We start from the raw sequence: 12,335 nt of genomic DNA on the forward strand, positions 1-12,335 counted from the left end.
TGAGCAATATAATCTTTTTTTTCACAAAACATGCCACTTTTGTTCCTCTTTAATCAGCAGTGTGACTGCTTGCCCTTTCTCCCCCCCCCCCCCCAATCCCACCAATGATTGTAATTCATTCCCTTTGTTTCATTTGCAGAAGAAAGAGGAACAGGGCTGAGTATCTAAAAATGCACCAACACCATTCATTCATTCATATATATTTTTCCTTAAGCATTTCAGCTCAGCCAGAAATAAACCAGCATATCCTAATCCTAAAAGGAAAGAAATGGAAAGAAAATGTGGAAGAAGAAAAAAGTTGAATCTTGTTGTTGAAAAGCTTTGCAACTTTGACAGAAGTTTTCTTTATCCCTCACTGAAAAGCAGGCCATTCCTTTCTGAATTCATCTGGGCTATTTTTTCTCTCCCAGCTGCTACTTTTCTTAAAACCCTTTTCTTGGGAGCATGTGTTGTTGTTATTACAAATGAAAATTGCCTGTGATATATGAAATGATTATATCAGCAATGGACACAATTCTAGGTTGCTGTTCTTCTGTAGTATGTAGTTCTAAAAAACCTTGTGCAAATCACAGTCCCGTTTATGTAGGTACATATGTGGGGGCAGCAACATATGACCTGTGGGTGTCCATGCTAACACCCAGTTCTTAGGAAGCCCTGGAGTTTCTTGTTTTTGTTTTTGCCATTTCTCCATTTTGTGAGACAGAGGGAGAAGGAGAGGGATTCAAGAGGGTCTGGTGTCAGCATAGATCTTGCCCTGGCTCAGGGGTCACCAAAATGGTCTTCCCCTGGTGTCCATGAGACCTCTGAGCCTTCCCCTACTCACAGGTCCTTGGTCAGAGGTGATGAAGGTGGATCCCTTTTCTCTGAAGAAGGAATTTGGAAGAGTGACACTCTTACTCGTGTCCTCTTTCAGGCTCTGTGTGCTTTTTAAGGGTCAGACTAAGGTAATAAACATACCACAAGTAAAATAAATCCAATGTCTTGGGTAGCTTTGAGCAAGAAGTTAACAAAATCATGGAAGGTAAATTTAACCATTTCTAGTATTTATGATAATTGAATTATGGTGAGGAGTCACCATATAATTAGTGCTTTTTTGCATATTTGTTAATAAACAGATGTTATAAAACACTACAAGTCTTCAGAATGCTCTCCTCATGAGGAAATTGATCCTGTAAAGCTACCCTGAGACTTCTTACCATTTGGTAGGAAAGCAGAAATTAGTATTATGTTTCATGACCAAAAGAGCATTCTATTATTACATGTCATCCATAGCAGCCTTTATCTAGAAAGTATTAATGGAACAAAAATCAAAGGATAATACTCTGCAACTCACTATCACATCAATATAGTATCACATCAATATACAGTAACACTTGTCTCCCAAAAAGGTTTATCCAAATTCATCTGGGAAGCTACCGTATATACTAAGCATGGTGATGCGCAACCATCTTCTATACATTGTTCAACAGTATACTTCCTTTGAATATGGGGATTTCTTTATTAACAAATATACAAAAAAGCAGGTGGCAAGCAAGTAGGTGCTGCTACAATCAGCTGACCAAAGCAAAAGGACATTGCAGCCTTGATTTTTGCCAAACAAAATAATTACCTATTTTATTTCTTTCTATTTACATGAGTCCCAGCCAGTTTCATCTGCCACCAACACAGGTAGGCGGAATATCCCATCTGTGCCCCCAAACAGACCCAAGCCAAAAGTAGCGTGAAAAAATTGACCAGCATAACAAAATGACCCATGACAACATGCTTTATATGAACACCGGTTTTGACGCTACCTTCCATTCAAAATCCAGTCATTGTTGACAGGTTTGTTTTGAAACAATCCTAGGCTTTATTTAAGATAAGCATTCCTAATTGTGGCTGCCAGCTGCTTTTCCTCTGTGTATCTTAAGAGCATCTTGCTCCAAGAAACTTCGATCAAATCTGACTTCGCAACCAATATTGTGGTCTTCATCACTTTAACGCGAGCGTCCCTATTGGATTCAAGACAGTGAAGCATTAAGGAAATGAAATATATATTTAAATACATACAGCACTGTGTGATTTGTTGGGAACATTTCTAGAACTGACAAGTTACAAGCCATGTCTGTGAAGCCCGCAGGGAACTTTCAAAACTCAAGCAGCCAGCGGTTTCTAATCACTGCCTATCATTAGCATTTTAGTGAATAGATATTTTTTTTTAAAAGAAAATAAATGAAAAATCTTGACTGTGAAGAAAGATGGCATTTGCTAAAGCAAATAATCCTGTACATTTAAAGATGAAGATGTAACATTTGTAGAGTAATGGAGGTGGTTTGATTTGATAGCCTTGTTGCCAAACTCCCAAGTACACATGCATTTTACGGTCCTGGGGAGATATTAGGGGCGGGTAGATTCTACACAACATGGTTCATTTTGAAGCAGCAAAATAGTGGTAGGTCCCTATTGGCCAATATCTGTGTCTTGCCAACACACTGCCTGCCCAGCATCTCCACAGCAGTTGGTGAATACTCCCCGCTCCCCCACAGAGAAATAAAATTGTAGATAGACAAACCTGTATATATGTTCCTGTAAGTCATCGCAGCCTAGATTGAAAATGATGATGTGCAAGGGATAGCCAACAGCACATCATCGTTTTCAATCTCGGCTATGTTGACTTACAGGAAATGGGAGATGGAAATTCTCTTTTAAAAGTGTCCTGCATAAGTAGCTCAGTATTGGCTGGTCCTGGATCTACATGCTTGTTTTCCTTTAATTATATTTTTGGGTTAGCAGCTTTATTTTTATATGCCAAGTTGTGTAGTAACCTTCTTCCCTAACCTGAGGCTGAAAGGAGTTGGAGGGCACCAGGTTGGGGAAGGCTGCTGCAGAGGACAGTTGCTAGGTAGCACCCAAGAACTGTAAAATTAACATTTGTTGTTGTTGTTTAGTCGTTTAGTCATGTCCGACTCTTCGTGACCCCCTGGACCAGAGCACGCCAGGCACTTCTGTCTTCCACTGCCTCCCACAGTTTGGTCAGACTCATGCTGGTAGCTTCGAGAACACTGTCCAACCATCTTGTCCTCTGTCGTCCCCTTCTCCTTGTGCCCTCCATCTTTCCCAACATCAGGGTCTTCTCCAGGCAGTCTTCTCTTCTCATGAGGTGGCCAAAGTCTTGGAGCCTCAGCTTCAGGATCTGTCCTTCCAGTGAGCACTCAGGGCTGATTTCCTGAAGAATGGATACATTTGATCTTCTTGCAGTCCATGGGACTCTCAAGAGTCTCCTCCAGCACCAGAATTCAAAAGCATCAATTCTTCGGCGATCAGCCTTCTTTATGGTCCCGCTCTCACTTCCATACATCACTACTGGGAAAACCATGGCTTTAACTATACGGACCTTTGTTGGCAAGGTGATGTCTCTGCTTTTTAGGATGCTTTCTAGGTTTGCCATCGCCTTTCTCCCAAGGAGCAGGCGTCTTTTAATTTCATGGCTGCTGTCACCATCTGCAGTGATTATGGAGCCCAAGAAAGTAAAATCTCTCACTGCCTCCATTTCTTCCCCTTCTATTTGCCAGGAGGTGATGGGACCACTGGCCATGATCTTCGTTTTTTTTATGTTGAGCTTCAGACCATAAAACTCCATGGACAAAGACAACAGGCATAAAAAATTAACATAAAATGCAATAAGATTACAATACGAAAAATCAACACAATAAAAAAGCAAGCATTAAAAACAAGGGGAAGTGTCTGTCTGCTGACTCACCTTCTTGGAATGGGAAGCCAGCTGCTGGTCCAGGGTTGGGCTTCCTTATGTGCACATGAGAAATACAACTTGCTATTTTCATTTCTTTTCTTACTAGGTTGAATCAGCACACAAGACTAAGCAATAACGGGACAAGACTTGGAACCTACAGATGCACGTTCTTCCATATTCTCCTCCCCAAATACCTCTGGTTGTGCTCTGAAGCCCTGCACCAGAACTGTCTATTCTGTGAAGCTGCCAGAGTGTGGGATTGGTTATCTGTTAACACCCAAGAAATCAGAAGTAAGTATTGTCCAATGCATTGTGTATACCTCAAGGTGGCTAGTAGAAGAACATAAGAAGAACACAAGGAGATCAGTTCAGTATCCTTCAATGGTGGCCAATCAGATGCCCTTAAAGAGTCTACAAGCAGGAAATGACAATGCATTTCAGCTCAAGCCAAACTTCAGGCAAACTGGAGAGGTCTGGGCAAGTTTTTTATACAGATGCTTAAACCACCTTGAAAGGTTTAGCAAAGTTTATTGTGATGGGTGTGTGAAGGAAGGAATGTGAACATCTATAAATTACAGTGGTACCTTGGGTTACATATGCTTCAGGTTACATACGCTTCAGGTTACAGACTCCGCTAACCCAGAAATAGTGCTTCAGGTTAAGAACTTTGCTTCAGGATGAGAACAGAAATTGTGCTCTGGAGGCGCGGTGGCAGCAGGAGGCCCCATTAGCTAAAGTGGTGCTTCAGGTTAAGAACAGTTTCAGGTTAAGTACGGACCTCCGGAACAAATTAAGTACTTAACACGAGATACCACTGTAGCTTACATTCCCACACGTATGGCTTTTCCTTGCTTTGTGGGATTTTCAAATGAGACTTCAAGTGGTGTATCTAATAGTAGTAGTAGCAGTAGTAGTAGTAGTAGTAATAGTAGTAGTAAATGATTATGATGTTTATTACCCCACCCTTCTGACTGGGTTGCCCCAGCCACTCTGAGTGGCTTCCAGCATATATAAAAACATTAAACCTTAAAAAGCTTTCCTATACAGGGCTGCCTTCAGATGTTTCCTAAATGTTATATAATTACTCATCTCCTTAGGTTTGCCTCATGCCTGACACAGAATGCTCATTTGCATTACAAATGCCTCTCTTCCCTGTTCTCTTCTGCATCGAAAAAGATCACATAAATAGCATGAGCGAAAACCTAAAAAGCAATTTTGCGTCCCATGGACAAAAATGCTCTTTCACTGTCTCCCCGTTGCATTTCGACAATGTTTCTGGCCAAAAAAACAAACAGAAGAAACAGTCCTTCTCTCCTCGTACAAGGGCTTCCAGTCCTATAACAGGAAATCCTTTTGAAACATGAGAGTGTAAACATGGGTAATGCACACACCGCTAACTTGCCATCTGGCTGCCTGAGCAGGCTCGAACGTGTATATTTTTAATTTTTCACCTTTTTAAAGGCAAAACGGGGGTGTCTTCTTATCTCTCCCCAGCCTGTTCTCACATACCCAGCATTCTCACCAGTCTTGCTTAGAAAGAAGAGTTATTTCGGAAGGAAAATGAAACGGGGGCCATTTTCAGAGCGTGGTCCAGATGAAGCAAATAGCTCCAAAATATATTTCAGAATATGTAAGCTGATCTCTCTCCCCCCCCCCCCAACAAGGAGAGAGAGAGAGAGAGAGAGAGAGAGAGAGAGAGAACGAACACCAAAGCGTCCAAAGGGTTGTTTATTTACCAGGAACGCAAGGCGGTCTGATGAGAGCGAGTGATGTGGAGTGTCACTTGCAGTGTTCCCCACTGATAGGCTACTACTGACAGGGTGAGCCTGACAACATGACATGCGGTGTGCTAGCCGGCTCTGGGGGTCAGCCTAAGCTTAGGGATGGGTGGCCAACCAGGAAATCGGAGCTGAGAGATGGAGTTTGGGGATTGTGGTCCCTCTGGGGCAGGCAGTAAAAAGCTCTGCTGACTGCCACACACCTCCTGCTGGCTGATCCATGGAGAGAGCGTCTGTAGGTTTCAGTTCCAAAGGTATGGGATGGCTGCCCCTCTGGGAGCAAAGAACATTGCTGTGAAAGCAAGGGGACCTGAGGCCGAGAAAAGAGGAACACCTCTTGCCAGAATAAGGAAGAGGCTCCAGGGGATCAGAGCAGCAAAGACAAATTATTGACTGAACTGCCACCTTTTCTTTGTTCCACAAAGGAAGAGCTCTGTAACAGAAGTGAAGGGTTGGCTCACAAGATGTCTTGTAACTGGGGCTTTGTGTCTTCTGTACTAAAGGAATGTACAATATTATGCAAAAGCAATTCAAATCCTGAGCCAGGAATAGCTGCACTCGGTGCATCAGTTATGCAAATTTGGCCAGTCTGTACAATTTCCTGTTTTGCCCTATTTGTTCTGGGTCTGTAGCCATGGGGAGGACAAATGAAGCCACAAGCTCAAATCTTAATTCAGGGATTGCTTGCATACCGTCAAGCATATCTCCACAGCCATGAGGGCTAGAAACTTGTCCTCCCCCGTCACGCACACTCACTCATACAAAGGGAAGCCAGTTCCTCATGAAGCTAAGATCTGCCCCAACATCAGATTCTTCGAGTTTCTTGTGCCTCCAGGCATCACAGCCTACACAGAGTAGCACCACTAGTATGGTTAGAGGGCTGGAGCTGTGGAGACCCTCTGAGGCAGAAGGTTCATGTGTGATATTGGGCCTGTCGCTATCTCACAGCCTAACTTACTAGAGTTTATGTAAGGATGAGGAAGGGGAGAACCATGTATGCCACCATGAGGTTCCTCCATGTTTATTATATCCCCTGCCCTGTTTTCTCTCCTGTCCCACCCCCTGCACACCCACCAATCACAACTAGATTCCACAAAGGAGAAAAAACCCTTCCCATTTCATCTCTGAATGTGTTTGATTTGTGTCCAGAGACAGCATCTAGTGTGATTATGCCAGGTTTCAGCTCCCAAGGGTACAGTCATGGTACTCCTTTTCCTTGGCCTTGCAGAATCAGACTCCTAGGAACCGGGTGTATAGAAATAGCTTGTTTTCATTTAAAACACTTTGCAGCTTCTGCTAATTTCAGTTTCTTGCATAACCAAATGTCACTTTATTTATTTGTGTATTACAACCCTCCCTTCCTCCAATAAGCCCCACACCACCAATCCTGTGAAGTGGATTAGCCGGAGAGAGAGAATGACTACCTCAAGCTCACCCAGCGAGCGTTATAATAATTTTATTAAATTTTCAAATTTGACATTTCAAATTAAACATCTTTTATTAAACCATGTGTTCATTGACTTCCCTCCTTCTCCCACCAAGGTTCATTTAACTTATCCACCATTCCTGTATATAATAATAATAATAATAATAATAATAATAATAATAATAATAATAATTTTATTATTTATACCCTGTCCATCTGGCTGGGTTTCCCATCTAATTATTATATCCATCTAATTTAATTTTCCTATCTTACATCAGTTCAAAATATGTTAAACTGTTGAATTACTGTAAAACTGCCAGTGTTTTTAACTGTGCACAATTATTTTCAGTTTACTCAGAAAAAAAATTCCACTCTTGTTCCCTTATTCTACTTATTAGACCCGCTAATTCTGCATATTCTATCATTTTAAGTTGCCAGTCTCCCTTTCTAGGGACCTCTCTCACTTTCCATTTTTGGGCTAACAAAATCTGAGATGCTGTTGTTGCATACATGAATAAGCGCTTCTAATTCCTGGGAATTAGAAGGCTGATCGCCGAAGAATTGATGCTTTTGAATTATGGTGCTGGAGGAGACTCTTGAGAGTCCCATGGACTGCAAGAAGATCAAACCTCTCCATACTGAAGGAAATCAACCCTGAGTGCTCACTGGAAGGACAGATTGTGAAGCTGAGGCTCCAGTACTTTGGCCACCTCATGAGAAGAGAAGACTCCCTGGAGAAGACCCTGATGTTGGGAAAGATGGAGGGCACAAGGAGAAGGGGACGGCAGAGGACGAGATGGTTGGATAGTGTTTTCGAGGTTACCAGCATGAGTTTGACCAAACTGCGGGAGGCAGTGGAGGACAGGAGTGACTGGCGTTATCTGGTCCATGGGGTCATGAAGAGTTGGACACGACTAAACGACTAAACAACAACAATTCCTGGGAACCTCTGTCTGAACAATACCTAACAGAAATGCCTCTGGTTTGCGGGGGAAAGTTGTTTTAAACATTTTTTCATTTCATTATATATCATTTCCCAATATACTTTAACTTTTTTGCATGTCCACCACATATGGAAAAAAGTTCCTTCTACTTCTCTGCAACTCCAACATAAGTCTGATTCCACATTATACATCCTAGCCAATCTACTTGGAGTTAAATACCATTTATGGATCATTTTCATATAATTCTCTTTCAGTGTGTAGCATGAAGTAAATTTCAATCATTCTTCCAAAGTTTCTCCCAGAGGTTATATTATATCCTATATTCATTACTCAGCGGGTCATTGATGCTTTATCCAGCTCATCTTTTGTTTCCCATTCCAATAATAGTTTATACATTTTGAGCAATAATTATTCCTTGTTCATCAATAACTCTTCAAATTGTGAGCTTTGGTACAAAAAGCCATTTTTTCTCAACTAATTTAAACATATCATGTAATTGGTGATATTGTAGCCAATCAGTAACTTGGCTCCTTACTTTTTCCAGTGGTTTCAATCTGGGTTCGCTTCCTGAACAGATTTCTATAGGTCGCTCACAGTCTATCCATGTTTATTCTTTCAATTTTAATTTTTTCGATTGGTGACAACCATAGCAATGCTTTTCTTTCGAACAAATTTTTGACTCTGTACAAATTTCTCCTGATAACATGGTTCATAAAACTCCTATATATTTTAGCTTTCCCATACCAAAGACATGCATGCCAGCCAAACTTCATATCACAGCCTTCTAGGTCTAAAATGTGTGCATCCTCCAATACAATCCACTCCCTTAGTCAACACAAGCAAGCTGGCTCATAGTACAATTGTAGATCTGGCAGGGCAAAGCCCAGTCTTTCTTTTGTATCAATCAAAATTTTATGTTTGATTTGCGGCTCCCCCTCCCCCGACAAATTTAGAAATATCCTTTTTCCATTCCTTGAGGCAACTTGGTTTGTCAACAATTGGGATTGACTGAAATAAAAAGAACATTTTGGGGCACCCAGCAAGTGTTATAACCTAGTGGAGATTTGAACCTGAGTCTCCCTGGTCCCAGTCTGATACACTCTACCCACAACACTGTAGATAGCTCAGTCGGTAGAGCACGAGACTCTTAATTTCAGGATCGTGGGTTTGAGCCCCATGTTGAGCATAAGAGTCCTATGTTTCAGGGGGTTGGACAATGACCCTTGTGGTCCCTTCCAACTCTACAATTCTATGATTCTAACACCCCATTGGCTCTGAGGAAAATGCATGAGTCAGGAACTGGACTTCCTGGATCTCAGAGGAAAGCCTAGGAGGCAGACAAAAAAGAGTTCTGAGTGCGTTCCAACTAGGCTGTCTCCCCTGACACCCTTGCTCAGAAATAGGTACCACCAATGCACACATCAGCGGAACACGATGAAATAGTTGCCACCTGTATAGAAGATATTACAAATATCAAATACTACATCTCATAAGATGTCTTCTGCTATGTATTTTGGAAAGTTGTTTGTCTGTCCTCTATGCATTTGGACATCTCTTAAGATACCATAATCAAATTTTGCATGGTGGTTCCTGGGATTTTTGTCTATGTTTGGATACAGTTGGACACCATTTTGAATCAAGATGGTGGACTAATTATAATATGCAGTTGACTTAGGTATTTAAAGAATCCATGGAGGAGAGGAGGGAAGTCCTAAGATTCGAAAGACTCTTGTTTTATTTGTAATGTTTTCAAGAATGTTAAATGTGTGATTGATTTTGTAAAACGGAAAAAAATATATTTTTAAAAATGAATCAAGATGGTGGACTGAACCTTTCAAAACTTTACTGCTGTTTGGGCTTCTTAGAATTCCCAAGCAACATTAGGTATGAGGCTACTGGTAAATAGAAGTATATATTCAATGCATTTTCAGAGACTGAAGAATTTTAAGCATCAGAATTTGCAAATAAATTTGAAGTGAGATCATGGGAAAACTCCCATAATCTTATCTTCACATACATTTACCTTCTGCTCTTCACTCTGAAAGTTCCTCACTTATTCTCAGAGCATACATAGATGAACTATTTGATAATTTACTACAGAGTGCATCGAGCCACTTGGTGAAATGGTTGCCTGCAACATCTTGCCAAGTATTGGGAGTTTTTTAAAAACAACAACAACAGCTTTTCCTCTGCTCCCCAGAATATCTCACTGGGTGCAGAAACACAGTAAAACTATCACCATCAACACCGGACAGGACTTTATAGACAGCTAGCTTAACTTGTATATACATCCACACTATGATAAAGTAAAGGTAAAGGGACCCCCTGACCATTAGGTCCAGTCGTGACCGACTCTGGGGTTGCGGCGCTCATCTCGCTTTATTGGCCAAGGGAGCCGGCGTACAGCTTCCAGGTCATGTGACCAGCATGACTAAGCCGCTTCTGGTGAACCAGAGCAGCGCATGGAAATGCCGTTTACCTTCCCACCGGAACGGTACCTATTTATCTACTTGCACTTTGACGTGCTTTTTAACTGCTAGGTTGGCAGGAGCTGGGACCAAGCAATGGGAGCTCACCCCGTCGCGGGGATTTGAACCACCAACCTTCTGATCGGCAAGTCCTAGGCTCTGTGGTTTAACCCACAGCACCAACAGTGTCCCACACTATGATAAGTAACCACTAAACCATTTTCTGTATTCAGTCTTTTCAGAAAACGAACAGAATACAAGCTCAGACTCTGACAATGTGTAAGGCTGAGTTGATAAAAGTGAAAATCTATCCTAGGATATGGTTGGAAGGCACATGAGAATGTTACCTTACTTAACCAAAGCTGGTCTGGATCTGGTCAGTGTCTGAACTGGTGACCAATGGGTGCCTAGAAATAATATGTACACCTTGAGTTCAATGACCTGAGGTGTTGGAGATTGGTATATAAATGAATAACATTGGGAAAATTTCTCGGTCTCTTCCCCATCGTTACAATGCCACAGCATTACAGCTACAGCAAAATTCCTACTCATGCGGGGGGGGGGGGGCAACTGGGGAATTTTTAGTAAACCCGCAGAGGGGTTCCCACCTATCAGTGAAATATTAAAAAAAGGGGGGGAAAGGGAGAAACTTTCCTGTTTTCCTCTCCCCATCAGCGTGCTTTTTCCATGATAGGCCAAACTTCTGTGCTCTCTGCAGCTGCCCTGTGCAGGCTCTGACAGGAGGAAGACTGGGAGCTGACAGTGCTTAAGAGAGAGGAAAGGCGGGGAGGGGGGGAGCATGGCTACCTCCAATCCCCCTCTTGAAGCTGATAATTAATAAATGAAATGCCCTGGGACTCCACTAAAGCTTCTTTAGATGACATATCTGTCGTGAGCTCGGCAAAGCATTAAATGGCCATTTTCTGACAGAATGACTTCACTGCCTTGGCGCTTCCTTGACTTTGTGGAGAATATGTTTCCCTTTTTCTTCTCTCTCTCTCTCTCTCTCTCTCTCTCTCTCTCTCTCTCTCTCTCTCTCTTATTGCCTCCTCTTTCTCTCTCTCTCTGTCTTTGGCTTATTCTTTCCCCCTCTCTCTCTCTCTTCCTCTCTCTCTCTCCCTGGTTGACGGCTCTAGTTCATTTCTGCCTGTTTAATTGGGCCCCGGATGAATTTACTCGACAGGGCCATTCATCATGTGGCAGCCGCTGGCGGACGAGCCCAGGGGGAGCCAGGCTGACAGCTCCGGCAGCCTCGGATGCCGCCTGACTCTGGGAAGTTCACATATTTGGGCATTAGTGCAGCTATTAGTTTAACAAGCTTCGTTTATCCTTGTCACTACCACTTCAGCTTCCCATGTAATCATTTGAAATGTAGATTACTGCTAGACAAATGGGACAGAGCAAGAGGATGCAGGAGGGAAAAAGTGACATGGATTGCTTGTTACGAGCTGTTTTTCCCCCTCCCCTTAAAAAAATCCACTCCTCTTAATTCCCTTCCAGTGCAAGCCTCTTTGATTAACTTAATATTCACATTATTTCTATGGTAAGGGCTTCGCCACCTGTGTACAGCCCCTGCCTTGAAACTGGTTCTCTTGACCTGAAATGTACTTTAAGCGTCTAGACCTTTGTCCAGGGAAGGCAGACGGCTTGCATACCCAGATTCTGCCCCCCTTCTCATCTCTTGTTAGTAAAAAACCCCAACAACCCTTGAATTTCCAGGAGGAAGCTAGTGATGCCACAATAGCCTAGCCAACAAATGCAATCCGTCATGTATATCAGGAGTGAGGTGCATCTGTGCCAGATTGCCACAATCGTTCCTTGCAATTCCTCCTCCAAATGTTGTTATTGCTCAAGGCAGATTATGCTAAGGCTTACACAGGAGCTATATTTTCAGAGACATAGAAATGTTCTTGTCATTCTCCTGTTGCGCACAGGGCATATGTTGATGTATTTTTCTTTTGGACTTCTATCCCTGACTAACCAGGAATT

General features: G+C 42.3%; 1 long non-coding RNA gene across 2 annotated transcripts in view; it reads left to right on the forward strand.

The window, feature by feature from the left end:
- The first annotated feature begins 1,618 nt into the window (after positions 1 to 1,618).
- The window catches only part of LOC310835348, a 70,613-nt gene continuing 59,896 nt past the window's right edge, over positions 1,619 to 12,335 (forward strand). For both annotated transcript variants that reach the window (XR_014559582.1, XR_014559583.1), the window contains exons 1-2: positions 1,619 to 1,668; positions 3,837 to 4,021. This is a non-coding gene — a long non-coding RNA (uncharacterized lncRNA). The remainder of the gene's footprint in view (positions 1,669 to 3,836; positions 4,022 to 12,335) is intronic.

The sequence above is a fragment of the Podarcis gaigeae genome (genome assembly GCF_964106915.1).
Source record: "Podarcis gaigeae genome assembly, chromosome: 17".
NCBI lineage: Eukaryota > Metazoa > Chordata > Lepidosauria > Squamata > Lacertidae > Podarcis > Podarcis gaigeae.